At 37.5% G+C, this 16041-nt stretch overlaps 1 protein-coding gene across 2 annotated transcripts in view; it reads left to right on the top strand.

Moving 5' to 3' along the window:
* Positions 1-2891: 2891 nt before the first annotated feature.
* The window catches only part of plch2a (phospholipase C, eta 2a), a 67778-nt gene continuing 54628 nt past the window's right edge, over positions 2892-16041 (top strand). Inside the window, exon 1 of one of the 2 annotated variants that reach the window (XR_003674464.1) lies at positions 2892-3237. The gene's annotated coding sequence lies outside the window, so the exon portion shown is untranslated. Of the gene's footprint in view, positions 3238-14480; positions 14567-16041 lie in introns of those variants that run through there. The other variant, XR_003674465.1, reaches the window with a different exon arrangement.

The raw sequence follows: 16041 nt of genomic DNA, 5'->3' as shown, positions 1-16041 counted from the left end.
GTTCTCCTTTTTCATTATTTATGTAGAAAGCAAGACCTAAGAATATTCCACACCACCACAGATTGTTAGAGTCTAAACAGTATATGCAATAAATAAATATTGCAAGATTCTCTCCTGTTAAATCTCAGACACATGAACAATCTCAGCTCTTTGAAAGTTACCAGCTGTGATTCCTGTCACCTCTTGTAACACAGATAAAGACACAGTGTAGGTCTCATAGATCAATGAGTCAAAGGTATTTCTCTTGAAAAATGAGAGAATTTACTCACAAAGGTTGAAATCACCACTCATGAGATTATTAATGAATCCATCATAAACAATGGGTTTGCTGACAAATGTCATTTGACTTAAACTTTGGAAAAATGTTGCGCTTTGCATTGTGGGATTGGAACTCCTGCAGAGCAGTGGTTCTCAACCTTTTCAGCCTGTGACCCCCAAAATAAAGGTGCCAGAGACCGGGGACCCCCACTGTACCTGAAGGTGGGTGAACACTGACATGAACATTGAAGAACAGTCATACGGAGACAAGGCCATCTATAAGGGGTCCATCCCCAAGTCAGTAAAATGATGGTCCATTGTTCTATGAATCTGTGAAAACCACATTCATTTATTTATCTGGATAATATTCACTGTTATCCAGGAAGTTTATTATTATTTGTGCCATCGTATATAGTCATCATAAAGATGTAAATCATTGCTTTAATCAAAAATAAAATGGGTTAAAAGTGGCCAAAAATGATGGGAAAGGTTGTGAAATGGGATTTTAAGAACCACAGAAATTGGTTAAAAGTTGCAAAATTATAGTGGCCAAAAACTGACAAAAAATTGGGAAAAAGAGTTCAAAGTGTCAATATTGGCTTAAAAGTTGCAGAAATTTAGGGAGCGGGGTTGGGGTGATGTAATTTTAAAAGTAGGAACAATTAGTTTTAACTGGCAAATAAATGACATGACAAATTGTGAATATGGTTAAATTGGCAAAAAAATAAGCATGAAATATGGTGAAAAGAGGATAAAAGTTACAATAATGGGTCAACATATATGACATTAGGTGGGAAAAATGTTGGAAAGGGTTTATAAGTGCCAAAAATGTCTTGAAAGTGGAAAAAATGTGTAGAAATACCATTGAAATTTGATGGAGAAGTGGCAGAAATGGCAGTAATGCAGCAAAAATCATTAAAAAGAGCAAAAATAAGGCAAAAAAATTTATGAAAATATGTTAAAATATGGCAAGTTTGGCGTAGTTGCAGAAAAAAGGTAAAAATAAACAAAAAATGGCTTTAAATTGTTAAAAAATATTTTAGTTTCTTGAAGGCATCTGGGGACCCCTCTCAGTGTCTCACGAACCCAAATGGGGTCCTATCTCCAAGGTTGAGAATCCCTGCTATAAAATAATGCAAAGATGGCACCAGAGTTTAATGGCATATCAACTGGCTAAATCTGTGCTCACACAGAGGAAGTAGAATCTATTCTTTTTTGTGGTTTTGCCGCAACTTATAGGACGTTATCACTCTAAATTTGCAATAGCAGGTTAGACTGTGATGTTTGACGCTCTGACACATTCAATTTGCACGTTTTGCAAAGTCACAGGAATGGCTGCAGCCCTTAGCAGCTGACTAAAGCTGCGTTCACACCGAAAGAGACTTTAGCAACTCTGGAAACTAGATTACAATCATAATCAATGTAAATGACTCGACATCAAGCGACGTAATTCACACAATTCAAACGACTCAATCACAAGATCTGAGTCGCTGGGTCACTCAAAGTTGAAAACTTTGAATTTCTCAAGCAACTTAGAGTGACACTGTGTCACTACATTCAATCGGCAAAACGTTTCTCCCTACATCCCCAGTCGCGATGTCTCTGGAGAAACATGGAGGAAAGAGTCATCATAGCGATGTGTGGCTACCTCGTCTTGTACGGCACATGAACTTCTTTTACCTGGGCCACAATAAAATCGAAGCATGGGTGAAAATGAGCCAAGATGAAGGACTTTCTATGTTTCTGGATTTTGTACAGTCAGCCATGTTTTATGTGAACTTGAAAATTGAGCTGGAAACATGCTTTGAAATTGGCGCGGTAGATGAAGATATGAAGCAAGCAAAAGGTGCAACTACGTTGTTCAAACGATTCATCACAGGCGATTTAAGTAACTATAGTCACTGATGTCACGTTCAGTTTGAACGCACCTCGGATGCAACAAAGGAAAGGAGGATCACTTTCACACTCCCTGTGAACAAAGGAAAATATTTAGGAATTTGTATCCAATAAGATTTTCCAAAAATAGACATGATTTAGCTACTTTACATTTGCAAGGATATATTACTTTTGCTTTTCTGAGCAGATTTTCCTCATTTTTTGTCATTTGTCAGCAGGAGAGCGTTAAATCTTTAGACCTAGAGAGCACGAGAGCATGAAGTCCTCAAAAATCCCCTTTTGCTGTAATTGGTTCTTTGTTACACACTCTATCCACCATCTTGGTTTACTGCCTAAAAAACTCCTCTCTGTCTATTTGATTGATTTGAATGGATAAAAAACATAATTAATAAACATGTTACACACTCCTGCTTTTTTATTTTTTTTTTAAGATTAGCCATCTTGTCTTCTTGCTGCATTTTATCTATTCTTTCTCTTCCCTCACAGCTGATATCTGCTCTCTACCTGTGCTCATCCTCGCTCATACAGTCCTTTCTCTCCTTTCCCTGTCTCACTTTATTTCCTTCCTCACCCCCCCCCCCCCCCCCCCAAGGTGATCGGCATTGAATCAAACACTTCTGTTTCACGTGCTGAAGCTGTGAGTGGTTGATTCTGCTGAGCGCATTCCCATGGCTCACTAAGCAACACCCCTACAATATCCACCCCAACCCCCATCCTCTGCTCAGTACAGTAGAAGCTGATGCAGAAGTGTGAGAGACCACACTATTGTCTGCACCCTCCCATATTACCACACACAGATCCAGGGGATGAGCTTTCCTAAAGAGACAGAGCCAGATGAAAAGGACTGAAACAAGTACACGGTAGAATGGGAAAAGAAAACGGTTGACAGACTTTAGATGTGAGTATTTTGTTAAAGCCCAAAAATGACGAGATACTAAGTAAGACATGCCGTGAGATGCAGTGGAGATGTTAGAGTGAGACCAACTACACCACCCTTTTCTGGCAACACATGGAGTTCTGACTCTAATGGAAATACATCCATGGAGGATTTCAGCAGCATTCGCAGTCTGAGCCCAGAGCAAGGTAGGGAAAAACAAGCATTTGGAAATTCATACTTTTCCTATTTTTAGCTTTGCAGAAGTAGGTCAACAAGAGACAAATGGTTTCTTGTGCTTTGTTAGAAATAAGAGGAGGGTTGTCAGAGAACATGCTACTTGCGGATAGCTTACCTGCTCATTCTTCCCACATCTCCTGATGACAGATTCCAACTCTGAGTTTGTTTTACATTGATTATTTTGTTTCCATTTACTCTACGATCACTATCTTGGCTTGGTTTACCCTGCACATGCTGTCAAGTCTTTATAAAAGGCTAATAGAGACCTGTGTGGATAGGAATTTGGGTCTGGTTTTTAAAAGCCCATGTTTGCCATCTTTCTAAGTTTGCATGTCAGCATCAGAGAAAAAAACTATAGGCTATTCTTTTTTTTTTTTTTTAAATCTCTTTAAAGGTGTGCAGCCATCATCTCCTCCACTATTGTATCAAGCACTCCCTTAAGCCTCAGTAACCATAGAGCACATGATTAAGGTTGTATTGTCTGAACTCCAGGGAGTAGAACAGCTGCTCCCCTGAGCTGAAAAAGCAAGGCACCATAATCCACATTCATATGATGAGCCAACATGAGCCGACGGCCCTTTTTTGTGTTTGTAGGAGTCATAAAATCGATTCAGGCAGTTCATGTAGTAATTCTCAGCAGTGTAATGCTTTTTAAGTGCCCAGCTTTGTATAATCACACAGAAAGTTTCCTTAAATCATCTGAAGCTCTAATTAAATCTGATAGAGGCTCCCCCTCTGGGCCACAGCCTAGCACAAGACCAATGGACTGCACTCGTCCAGAACAAAACATGAAATTAAAGTAGATAAAACTGCCATCCTCCTGAACAAGCGAAGACGTTTTCTGGCTTCTGTTTTTCGTGTTGCTCATTTGTGCATTTGACTTTATATTCAGGGTTTAATCTATTTAACAAAATTGATTTTGAAATAATCTGCCAACGTCAACATTTCCTGATACACGCATGTTTGATGGTTGATCTCCAAGACCAAGCCGTTTCAAAAGCAGCTCGCAAATGGAAAAAGAGTGTACACCACTGATGTACCAAATCTTTACAATCTGTATCTGTCTACATTTCTTTAATGCCAAGAATGGGTTGCTGTGTAGTGATCAGATAGGTGAGGAGTGAGAGGGGAATCCAAACAGGTACAGGTTATGAGATACCAGGATGAACTAAAGAGCAATAAATAGAAATTATAGCTCCTGCGGAGCAATAGTGGGGGCCAGGCAGTTTTAGGCAAAAATAAAAATAGGCTTGAAATTACAATCTTGTAACGAATGTGTTTTTATGTCATTGAGCTAATTCGCATATGGAAATGTCACATGTGGCTTTAGTTATTAACTAACCCAGTTACCTGTGTGCAAGACAGCTAGCTAGCGTTTAAAGGCAGATTTCAAACAGCTTTAAAAAATGCAGTTATTAAGACAAAAATCCCAAAAAACAGGAATTGCATCTAGACATCATGGATATCGTGATAATTTGTTTTTAACAATTATTTATTGGCTTTATAAGTGTAAAAAAATTGATGTTTAAAAATGCAATTTTTGCTTTGGTGCCAATTGTTAGCATGAGAGTAATTTTCAAAAATCAGTTATTGAAATAAAGTTCTGATATTTTCCAAACATCATCTACAATGACTCTTGTTTTAAATGACCGCTAAAACTGTTTTTAGCAAGAATTTGCAAGTATACATTTTACGTCAGTGTTTACAGTCAGATTTCGATGCACCGTTGGCTCAATTTGGGATAAATCTGTGTGGATTGTTTTTGTTGGGCAGTCGTAAGCTGAGCTAGCAAGTTTTTGGTATAGTGAGAAACTTCATAATTCTACCAATGTTTCTTCAGCGTTGGGGCTACATTTTGGTGAAATCTGTAGCAGATATGGTTGATTTGTTGTGAATTTTCATAATGTTTAAGACTGTTGTATAGCGCCACCGTTAAGACAACTGACTTGTTTTTGCAGCTGAGGAAATCTGGCATGTGATCTTTGTGCAAAATTTGGGGATTCTTTGTGAATGGAAAGTATGATTTCCTTGGACAAAAAAGAAGAACATGGAGGACAACAATAGGCTTAAAGAACTGGATATAAAAAGACTGTCTGACTGACTACTAAACATAAGATGGATAATCAGGAAATACTGTATATGTGTGAAGAGAATTGACAACTCACTTCCTGTAGACAGGACTTAAGTACACAAGAGAGCTGATTATAGAGAAATGGCAGCTGGAGTTGGAGTAGAGGGCTGGAAACGCAGTGACTTCAGACAGTGACATGGTCTGAGCTTTGTGGTTCATTTCCAGTTGGTGTAATTTCAGTTTTATTGATTTCAATAGGATGTTGGTTTAAATTGAGATTTTACTTTTTTTTGTTAGGTTTTAGAATTTTCTATGTATATGTACTAGGTTATGTGTTTTGTCTTTGTCAGTGGGGAATGGGTTCCTTTCTGTTTCTTCACACCTCTGTCTGTCACAGGGTGATGCTTTGGTGCAAGACCCAAATGCAGAGTAGGAAGGAAGCAGCAGGCAGGTAGCGCTCATAAAACCAGTCCGTATTTGTTACAAAAACACAAAATAACAAGGGAAAAAAATGATGAAAACTCAAAGACACAAAAGTTAACTCATCTAGAAACTTTCAGATTTTTTTTCCCAATTGGGCAAATTTTACATAAGGTAATTTAAAATGTGCCACGTTTGATGGAAAATCCGGACATTTTCAGGAATTTATCAAAAATGAAATAGTGACAAATTGCAACTGTTTTAGTTCAAAAAGGGGCAGGTAATTTTGAATAAGAGATGATTTAGTTTTTTTAAGGCACAGATGACAACCCAGTCAAAAAAGCACAGCAGTGAAATTAGTTTGATGTTAAAATATTCAATTGATAATAATCTTATGTAACAATGCTGAACTATGGCCAATGTTGTGCAAATTGTGCAATGTAAAATTGTAATCTATGTTGAATTGCCTTTGAAATGATATATCACACGACCAGTGTTTGGAATAACGCCTATTAAAATAACATCGTTCGGTAGCGGCGTTTATTTTTTTAGTAACGGGGTAATCTAACTAAGTACTTTTTATGTCGTTACAACGCCGTTATCGTTACTGAACGTTAAATGCGGTGCGTTTCATGCATTGATTGAATGAACCGTTATCCGAAAGCATCCCTGGCTTCATACGCAGCTGTAGTGAGGAGGTTGGTTAAAAACAAGGTGAGCGATTATGATTGGCTAAGGCGGCATCATGTTTCAAGGTAGCCAATCAGAACCAGTGTTTTTACACATGTGCCAGCAACACACGGCACACACACAACCACTACAGATTTGATGAAACAGCAGAGGTGGCGAGCGTGGAGGAGTCCGATAAAAAGTTGTCATTTTTGAGGTGGCGATACAAACACTACTTTAAATTAATTGTGGTCAAAGGCAAGAACGTGTATGTGAAGTGTACATTATATCCAGGAGTGAAGACTTTGTCGACATCCGTTGTAAGCAACTCAAATTTAATGAAGCACCTCATGACACACGCATCTAAAAAAAATCAGAATTATTTGACATAGAGCAACTTTTTTTTTTTAAAAACAGTAACGCAAATAGTTACTTTCCTTGGTAATGAGTTACTTTTATTATCTAGTAATTCAGTTACTAACTCAGTTACTTTTTGGAACAAGTACTGAGTAACTATAACTAATTACTTTTTTAAAGTAACATTCCCAACACTGCACACTATGTTCCGATAAATTTAGAAATTACTGGAAAAGGGGTGGACCCCCACCCTTTCAAAAAGGTCTCCTAGAGGCTGTTGACATCCGCTCATAAAATATTAATGTGAAATTACTGCCCGATTTAACAAACATTAATGGAGGAATAGTCATTTAAAAAATGGGGTCCCCGGCGGCCCCCTGGCGCCCTCGTGGCACATTAGGAGTAATGGGCCCCATTTATATATTGGTATGTGTCAATGATTTGGTACCACCAACTGTCGCAATATTTGACTCACAAATAAATGAGAAAACTTTTTTGGAAATCACTAAAAAAGGGGCCCTAATTAAATTTGCGAGGCATAATCCTAATCTTCGTTGAATTACCTTTAAAACAATATGTAACACGACTGTTCCCATAAATTTGGAAATTACCGTGCATCTTATCATATTCATTCGTAGTGTATTCATACAAACTGCATTGTGATCTAAGGAGAACTAACGGAGGAGTAGTCATTTGAAAAATGGGGCACCCGGGGGCCCCCGGGGGCCCCCTGGCACCCCCGTGACACATACAGGGTAATGGGCATCATTTACATATTGGTATGTGCCAATGATTCTTAAAAGAGCAGCATAAATCCCACAAGACACAAAACATTTTGCTGTGCACAATCAAAGCAGCTTTAATAAAACCTACAGCATCAGCTCTCATAACACTTGTTGAATTTGGGTTTTTAAATAGAATGTGGATGGATAAAAGAACACAATGAATTATTAATCGCAGGGACTGTAAGTGCTGAGACTTGCTGCGCTTCCCAATGCGCCCTCAATCCATTTAGCGAGTTTCCCCCTAATGAATATGCATAGTAGGCGGATCTCCCAGGGGGAGCAAAAATATGGGAGGAGGAAATGCAAATAAATTTATGAAGGGGGAGCAATGCGTTTCATGAAATCTGCAACTGTTTGCGGTGACAGTTTTAGTACCACAAATAGTACACAAATAGTACAACAGCAGACGCAAACACATGCAGAGATCATCGCTGCAGTAAATGTGGACAGAAAACACAGCGGAGATGAAAAAAAAGCTCCTGTTGTTTGTGTGTACGTGTGTGTGTGTGAGAGAGAGAAAAAAAAAGCTGGACGTGCATCTATCTCTCCACCGCGGATCACTGTCTCACACACACGTATGCGATCAGCCGCGTGCACTCACATCTGTCACTCACATTCACATCTGTCACTCACATTTACATCCATGCACATTTTTCCACTGCGGGATGAATAAAGAATATCTATCTATCTATCTATCTATCTATCTATCTATCTATCTATCTATCTATCTATCTATCTATCTATCTATCTATCTATCTATCTATCTATCTATCTATCTATCTATCTATCTGCTGTAATTCATCCATTTTTTTTATTTGTTTCCTCTACTAACACCTCCAATTCTGCTACTTCACATTTTTATTTTAGCTTCTGCGCACTCATGTTCACCCTCCATGTTCAACACAACATGTACAAAACGCTCATTTAAATAAGGGCGGTCTGCACCAGTTCTGCACGTGCACTAATCATTGCTGCGATCTTAGTGAATTCCGCACAGCAGGTGAGGAAACTTCATCACTAAAGGATTTAGGAATGCTACTGGTTTACCACCCTTTATTTGAGATCTTAGTGAATCCGACCCGTCTGTGTTTCTAGACTGGTCGGGTTGGGTGGGTTCCCGACATCGCCACCGACTCACCGACCCCGGCACCAACTGCACTGAAAAAAAGGAAAAAACAACAGAAAATCCCCCCTACGTTGCTGAAAACTGAACGTAGGGGGTGCCATTGCTTCATAGGGAAGAAAAATTACAACTTCTGGGGCCCCTAAGCTCAACAGGGCTCGCAAGAAGCCCCTTAGTATTTGCAATGAACCAAAATAAATAAGTTATTTTCTTTTTAGAAGATAATGAAACTTAATAAAATGTAATTTTATAATAACTTAACTCATATTTCTAAATGTATACAATCAATTACATTTATGTAATTATGATTAATCTTAAATTGTAGGTTTCTTGGATCTGTACACAATCCTTTAACTGACCAACTCTGAGAATGTGGAAGTGAACTGCTTTTCTTTCCCTGTCCTCGGTCCTCTGTCCTCCCCGGTCTTTTTCTTTCCCCTGTCCCCTGTCTTTCCATGTCCTTTCCTTCACCCTGCCCTCTATTCTGTCCATTACCTTTATCGTGTAGTTGTTGTGATTCCAGTGTTCCATTTAAATGTGAAGTAAGTTATTTTTTGTGATCCCTTTGTGCTTTGTCTTATTGTTACGTGTGAATCTTATCACATCAACCTGTCTAGGGAAATTAGCCTACGGCTATAATCTGACATATTTACATATGTTACAGTACATGTTCATTTTATGTTCATTATATGTTCAGTTCATTGATATGTACTGTCCCTATTTGAATAAATTAATAAATAAATCAAGTAGTTTAAATATGCCAATAAAAATTCCACTGAGAAATGCACAAAACACAAAAATGACAAGACAAAGCTGACCAGGGGGAGGTTTAACCAAATGTGAAAATAAAGACATCACAACCAGGATAATGCTTTTAATTCTAGTTTCACTAAGCCAGACCTGTTCTGTTTCAAAAAGGCAACTTTGGACTTAAAAGATTAACCAGATGTCATTATTCAGGTTAAGTGCATTTGAAACTTTCTTGAAAGAACTGCACAGTAGGTCGTACAGCACTGTAATCTCACACAAATATTTTTAGCTCCTTGGACAGTTCCCACCAGCTGTAAAATTACTTCAGTTTTTCTTTGATTGTGAAATAAAGAAGTTGCGTATTCCAGTTTTCATCTGGCTCCCGTTTTTATTCTGTTGTTTCTCATCTCCTAATAATCTTCCCTGCATATTTAATGTGTGGTTGAGCACACAGACATTTATTTAATTCATTGAATTCAAAATAAACTAGAGCTTTTTACCCTCATAATGAAACTATTTCATAGCCCTGACAGTTCAGGTAATTATTTTTTTAACCAATTAAATAATATAAACCATATCAAGTATTGAAGGTTTTATTTGTATATTTAACATATAAGAGACTGCTACCGTGATAAAGTGTTGGTGTTGGTGACAGATAGATTGCTCTCTCTGTGATATAAAATGTTTTTAGTCTATGCTCTGCTTTGGAACTGTTGATTATATTAACATGTGTCCCATTTTCTTTCACTCATTTCACTTCACCTGCACCCATTTCCCATTTCTCTATCCCTCCTCTATAGTGGTGTTAGCGTACCTTTCGATGTCTGTAGCCCCACCCCTTTTCCCTTGGATAGAGACCGAAAGAAATCAGCTCCCAATCAGGAGCCGCCTCTCGTCGTTCACTTTTATCAATCCCCCAATTTTAGGAGAGATATTGTGTTTAAATATTTGGTCTAGTCGCACCACTTACTGTATGAGCCGCCTCTTTATGTAGAACCTACGATTTTCTGTGATCAAATGGAAAAAGCAATATGACTTGTTTCTTTTCTCTCTTTCTTTCACCCTTTATTTAAAAATCAGCCACAACATGACATGGAAATGAAACAATATCACACTTTTTTTTCCACAGGAAAAACTGCTGATTGAATGTATAGAAGTGTGACAAATAGACAAATCTATTCAAAGTGGTTCAGATTAGTATGACTGCATTCAAATGCCAAAAAGCTCTGGCACAAAGACAAGTTTGGCTGTTGGTGTATTAGCTGAACTGGTGACGAGTTTACCTGGTGACACATCACGGCAGAAGCATTGCTCCTCCATTCACATGGCTCCACGGGATTTCGTGCAAAAAGGGATGGTGATTCTCCGGTTGGCGATAATTAACATTATTCAAAACATGCCACACGTTTCCATGGTATTTTTCCTGTTAAACGAGTTGCTGGGGATCTAGCAGTGTGCTAAATGTTACTATTGTGACATAATCTTGCATGATTTCAGTGTAACCATTCTGATTTTGTAATCTTCTGAAGCGTAGATAAAGTAGTTTACTCTATTAAACCTATTCAGCATTATTGCTATGATTTCCGAAAGTTTAATGGCCAGTCTTATCATGGAAAGATGGAAAAGTGTAATATCACGCAAAAATGGGTAAATCCTGAAACAGAATTGTGGAAATTCAAGTTGGAAAACTAGAGGACCAATTTATGGTCTTCATCAGGTGGGAGGTAAGGACTACAGGTCTGTGGTGTTTGGGCTTTTTTATGTCCAATGATCGGTGTCTCAGGTTCTCTCTTTTTTTTACCATGTAGCTTTTTGTTTTCCTTAAGCTCTCTCAGTTCTTGCTTGTGTGTTCCTCTCATTAGAGCAGAACTCTCCCACAATCCCTGATGGGTGCATCTTCTTCCTTTTATGGACCTCCAATTATGCGTTTCTGCAGAAAAGTGAGTTGAAGTCGAAGCTCTTTGTTGGTAAGGCAGGGAACACCAGCTGCTACTGATATCTGCATGCTTTAGTCTCCCTGTAAGCCTCTCCACCAGATGAGATGTTCTCCCCGGTACAGATCCAAGCGTGTACCAGGCAGGTCTCACACCCTTCGGCTTCTCGTCATGAACACAATCCTCCTCTGCTCAGATCGCTTTATCTGAGCCGGTTGATACAGAGCTCGCTTCATTTTCTTCACTGCTTCCAAACAGCGCCACAGTTTCATAAAATCCACAATGTCTATTTACCTCCTTTGCTTCTATTATTTGTATTTTCATCTCCAGTTCAGTAATCCTCTGGTCAAGGTTCTAGTGTAATTCCATCTCAATTGGAACAGGAGGCGTTCTTCTAGTACTCAGGTCACAGCTTGTTCAAAAGTCCAGGTTGAAGATCCTTCAGGAAATAGCCAGAATTAAGCGAGGAGACACTCAATCCATCCTCAAAAGTCAGCCAATCTGGGTCACAGCACCAAATTTGTAAGTTTTTTTCTCTACCGTCTTCCCAGATATTTAATTGATCAGCTCCGAGGAAAGATGACAAGAGTATTACTATTTCAGTGTATTTTATTCTAAGTTAGTCACAAGTTGAATTTAGCAGTAGGCCTGCTTCCACACACACATATTTTAGGAAACCATTCCAGAGTCTGCCGTTTATAGGAAGAGTGAGAGTTTCTGTGTGTTCTCCATTTGTCTTAACTCCCTTGGCTTTGCGGCCGACAATCTCCTCATCGCCTGAAGAGGAGCCAGAGCAGAGCGATTCCCCCACTCTGTACGGGTTTTCTACCCACATTGTTCTTAAAACCCACCTCCATCTACTCCCTGTTTCTGCCTGAGTCCCTGCTACAGCAAAGATTGTGACAACTTGTATTCCCCATGTTTCATTAACAGCTTTAGCCCATAAGTCCTTTTTCCACTTAGGCATTTCACGGAACATTATCGGTGAACGTTTGTTTCTGTCTGTGGTTTCTCTGCATTTCCTCAAACTCCCTGGTGTGTGTGTAAGGGATTGAGCAATTAGGTCATCACACACTCTCCACAGATGTTACCCAGCTTTTCAATCCTCACTATTTAAAGAGTGGCTCATTACGTGCTTGATGGTCTGTTTTTTTTTTTCCTTTCTTTTTGCTGTTTTACCATATGTGCCTTTTCCTTGTTTGTGTTTGTGTGGTGGGATGAGAGGCACAGGATCCAGGCACATTTAACTCATTTGCTAAATACCCAATTTTATAATGACAACAGTAACCTTAGACAGACAACAGATACATTACAATCATTTGCATCACATTTGTTAAAGGTAAAAAGCTAACAAGCTCCTAAAACCACACTCACCATTAACACCATTCACACAAACATCACTCAAAAGAATTAACAAAAATAATAACCATGGGAACAAAATTAAAAGAAGACAAAAATACCCCTAATTACAATCTTTCATTGGTATTTGGGAACAGAAGCTTTACCTGACATGTCCATTAAATGATAAGGTACAGTTATTCCTGCTGTAATCCTATCCCTCCCTGTTTAGTCATCTGAGTGACGTGTCCATGTCCATGCTCTGAAAGACGATTTACAGCGGAGTGATGACTGATGAGCATATGGAAGTATATCTGTACCATAATTAATAGAAATGCTTTTACTTTTTGAGAATATAGCTGCATTTTTTAACTCATAAATAAAATGAATAATAAATAATACAAACTGCATTTTCATTTTCTTCTTCAAGGTTCTTCAAGGAAATTACATTAAAATTTTAATTTTCAAAAGATGGCCCAGCAAATACGGACCAAAATTTGATTAGAAATGGAAATTATAAAAATGAAAATGCATTAGCAGAAATGCTAATGCATTGAAGGTTGTAGCTGCCTTTTCTGACTCATAAATCAAATTATTAATAAATAATCACAACTACAGTACATTTTCATTTTCTTCTTTAACACTGCTCATTTTATGACACAACTAAAGAAAGCAAAGAGGTCATTGCATTTTTGTTTTCATGAAAACATGCCAATAGTGCTGTTCAAACTGTTTTAACAGTTCTGGAACTATCAGTGACTTTTAAATATTACAAGGCTATATTTTTGCAAGAATTTAGTGGAACAATTTTTCCAAGATTTGAGAGTTTAGAATGTTGTGCTTTGAATTAGTTGCAGACTCTTTGTTTTTTCTTCTTCTGTCAAATGTAAAATATTTTAAAGAAAACTAAAATTAAAGAGAGAAAATGTTCTTTAACTGTTCACACTTGTCATGGTTTGTAAAATTATTTTTTATCGTCTTGGTCTTGACTCCCAAATGATTTGGTCTTGTGTTGATGCATTTTGGCCTCAGGCAAGTCTTGGTCTCTGATAGTGTGGTCTAGAGGACAATACAATCACAGACTTTGTCAATCTAGTGGATGGAGTTAAATTATTCCTGCTTCTACGTCCGTCTAAATGTGGGTCCCCCTCTAGAATCCAACACTCATCCTTCCTGACACCACTGTTCTCTGATGTTTCATTTGAGCAGTATTTATTTTGATAATCTTCTGTTTTACTTGTTAAAATGGGAAACACTTATTTACACTCTGGGATAACAGATGTCATTATGTCGCTGTATAAGCGGATATTTCTAAGATTTCATATGAAAATGTGAAAGGTACTTTTCTGACGATAAAAAGTGAGTGTGTGATGTGTGCATGTGATGCAAAAATCATTTCCAGGCCTGAGTCTGTGCAGCAGTAGACACATCCACTGCCCCTGCTGAGTGAAGCAGCAGGCATCGGTTTCCTTGGTGTCACAGCTAGCATCACATGGTTTGGTTACCACACACCAGGGTGTTGCTCTATAATCCAGCAGGGCTGCATCAACTGAATGAATTGAAGGAATCGACCCAATATTTATTTATTTATTTTTTATCATGGCCTGATTTTATCTGCAATCAAACACATTTTTACATTAGGCTGAAGCCCTCATTCTCCATCCAGTGTCTGTCTCTGGTCTAATGATGGCGTCATCATGCATCTCTACAGAAAGACAAAAACAAGCTGCCCTTTACAATCAGCTGTGGCGGACCAGGAAAGAAATATGCAGGACGGAGGCTCTCCAGAACCCGACTTGTGCACTTCTTCCTAAATGCTCTTCTATCTATCTGAGTCTGAGCATAAAGACTGTAATAAAGCCTTTTTGTTTGATCTGCATTGTGCTCTGGAACAGTTTTGGAGTTATCTTTGGAATCTTTTTGCAGCCGTAGAATTTACCAACATTTTGTATATTTTTGTTTGCGTATTTATATTGTCATTTTGTGCATTTTTATTTTGGATTTGACTTTTTCTTGTCTTTTTGTTGGAGTATGTTTGTTTGGAGTAAATTTAGTTTTTGGTCATTTTTTTTCTATTTTGTCAGCGTTTTGTGTGTATTTAGAGCAATTTTGTGTATTTTTCTTTCATTGAATGTGTTTTTTGTATAATCATTTGTTATTTTTGTGTATATTTGTCGTCTTGTAGGTTTTTGGTTGTACTTTTCTGTAGTTATATGTACTTTTTTTTGTTCAGTTTGTACATTTATTTTGGGGGCTGCACAGTATTTGACCAATGTCTCCATGTGGAGAAGTGGTGGCAAAGCGAACTGTCCAAGGTGCTGAAAATGTTTACGAACGATTGACTAGTAAAGATCTCATTGTGTAAATGATGTGACCGAGGTGACTAAATAAGATAGCAATAGATATCGTATTAATTGTGATATTTAGCAACAGCATTACGAAATATTCTAATTATTTGAATTTAATTAAACCAAGCAAACAAGAATCGTTACTGCAACAGAACAATCCTCAAACCTGTGATTTATTTGGCTGTGCTGCGCCGCCACCATGTGGACTAAACTTATAATATAGTCTACACTTTCATTTTGATTTCATTTAACATTTTATTCAACCAAGAAGATCAATTTTAGATTTAAAATCTATTTTACAAGTAAGTCCTGCATGTGCCAAAATTCCTACAAAACAATAATACTACACAAATAAAATAAATTGCTAACATTAGTCAGACTTAATGACACTCCAAGGCACAAAATGATTCTTTTCACCAAACACTGAAAAAAAAAAAAAAAAAAAAAAAAAAATGACAAAAGAATGCACGACAGGACAACAGAAAAAAACACAGAAATTACTAAAATTAAACAACATTAACAAAAAAAAAAAAAAAAAAAAACTGAAGACAATACATAAAAGAACAGGAAAATATACAGAATGGTTATTATTCTAAATGCCGACATGGATGTTCATAAAGTTACCCTCAGTTCCTGCTGAGATTAAAGTTTCCATGTCGATCTACATATAACTATTATGTTTAACTGTTAACTAACAAAATATTAGGATCTACTTAATCATTTTATATTTAAATGATCAGTTCAATACATTTCTATAGATCTGAAGATTTAATTATTTTAATTCCATGCAGGCTACCCTAGCATCAAACAAATACATTTCTCTTTTCCATAATCTGAGTTTTCAGACTTACTTTTAAACCTACTGGTTTAATTTATCTAATTCTATCCATTTAGCAGGAAGAGTTTACCCTTGCATCCCGTTTGAAACAGTTAAAAAAATATTTAAAAATGTGTTTTATGAATTTTCTCTTTAGATTT

Source organism: Gouania willdenowi, chromosome 7, assembly GCF_900634775.1.
Source record: "Gouania willdenowi chromosome 7, fGouWil2.1, whole genome shotgun sequence".
Taxonomy (NCBI): Eukaryota; Metazoa; Chordata; class Actinopteri; order Blenniiformes; family Gobiesocidae; genus Gouania; species Gouania willdenowi.
This window is presented reverse-complemented; position numbering and strand designations above follow the sequence as displayed.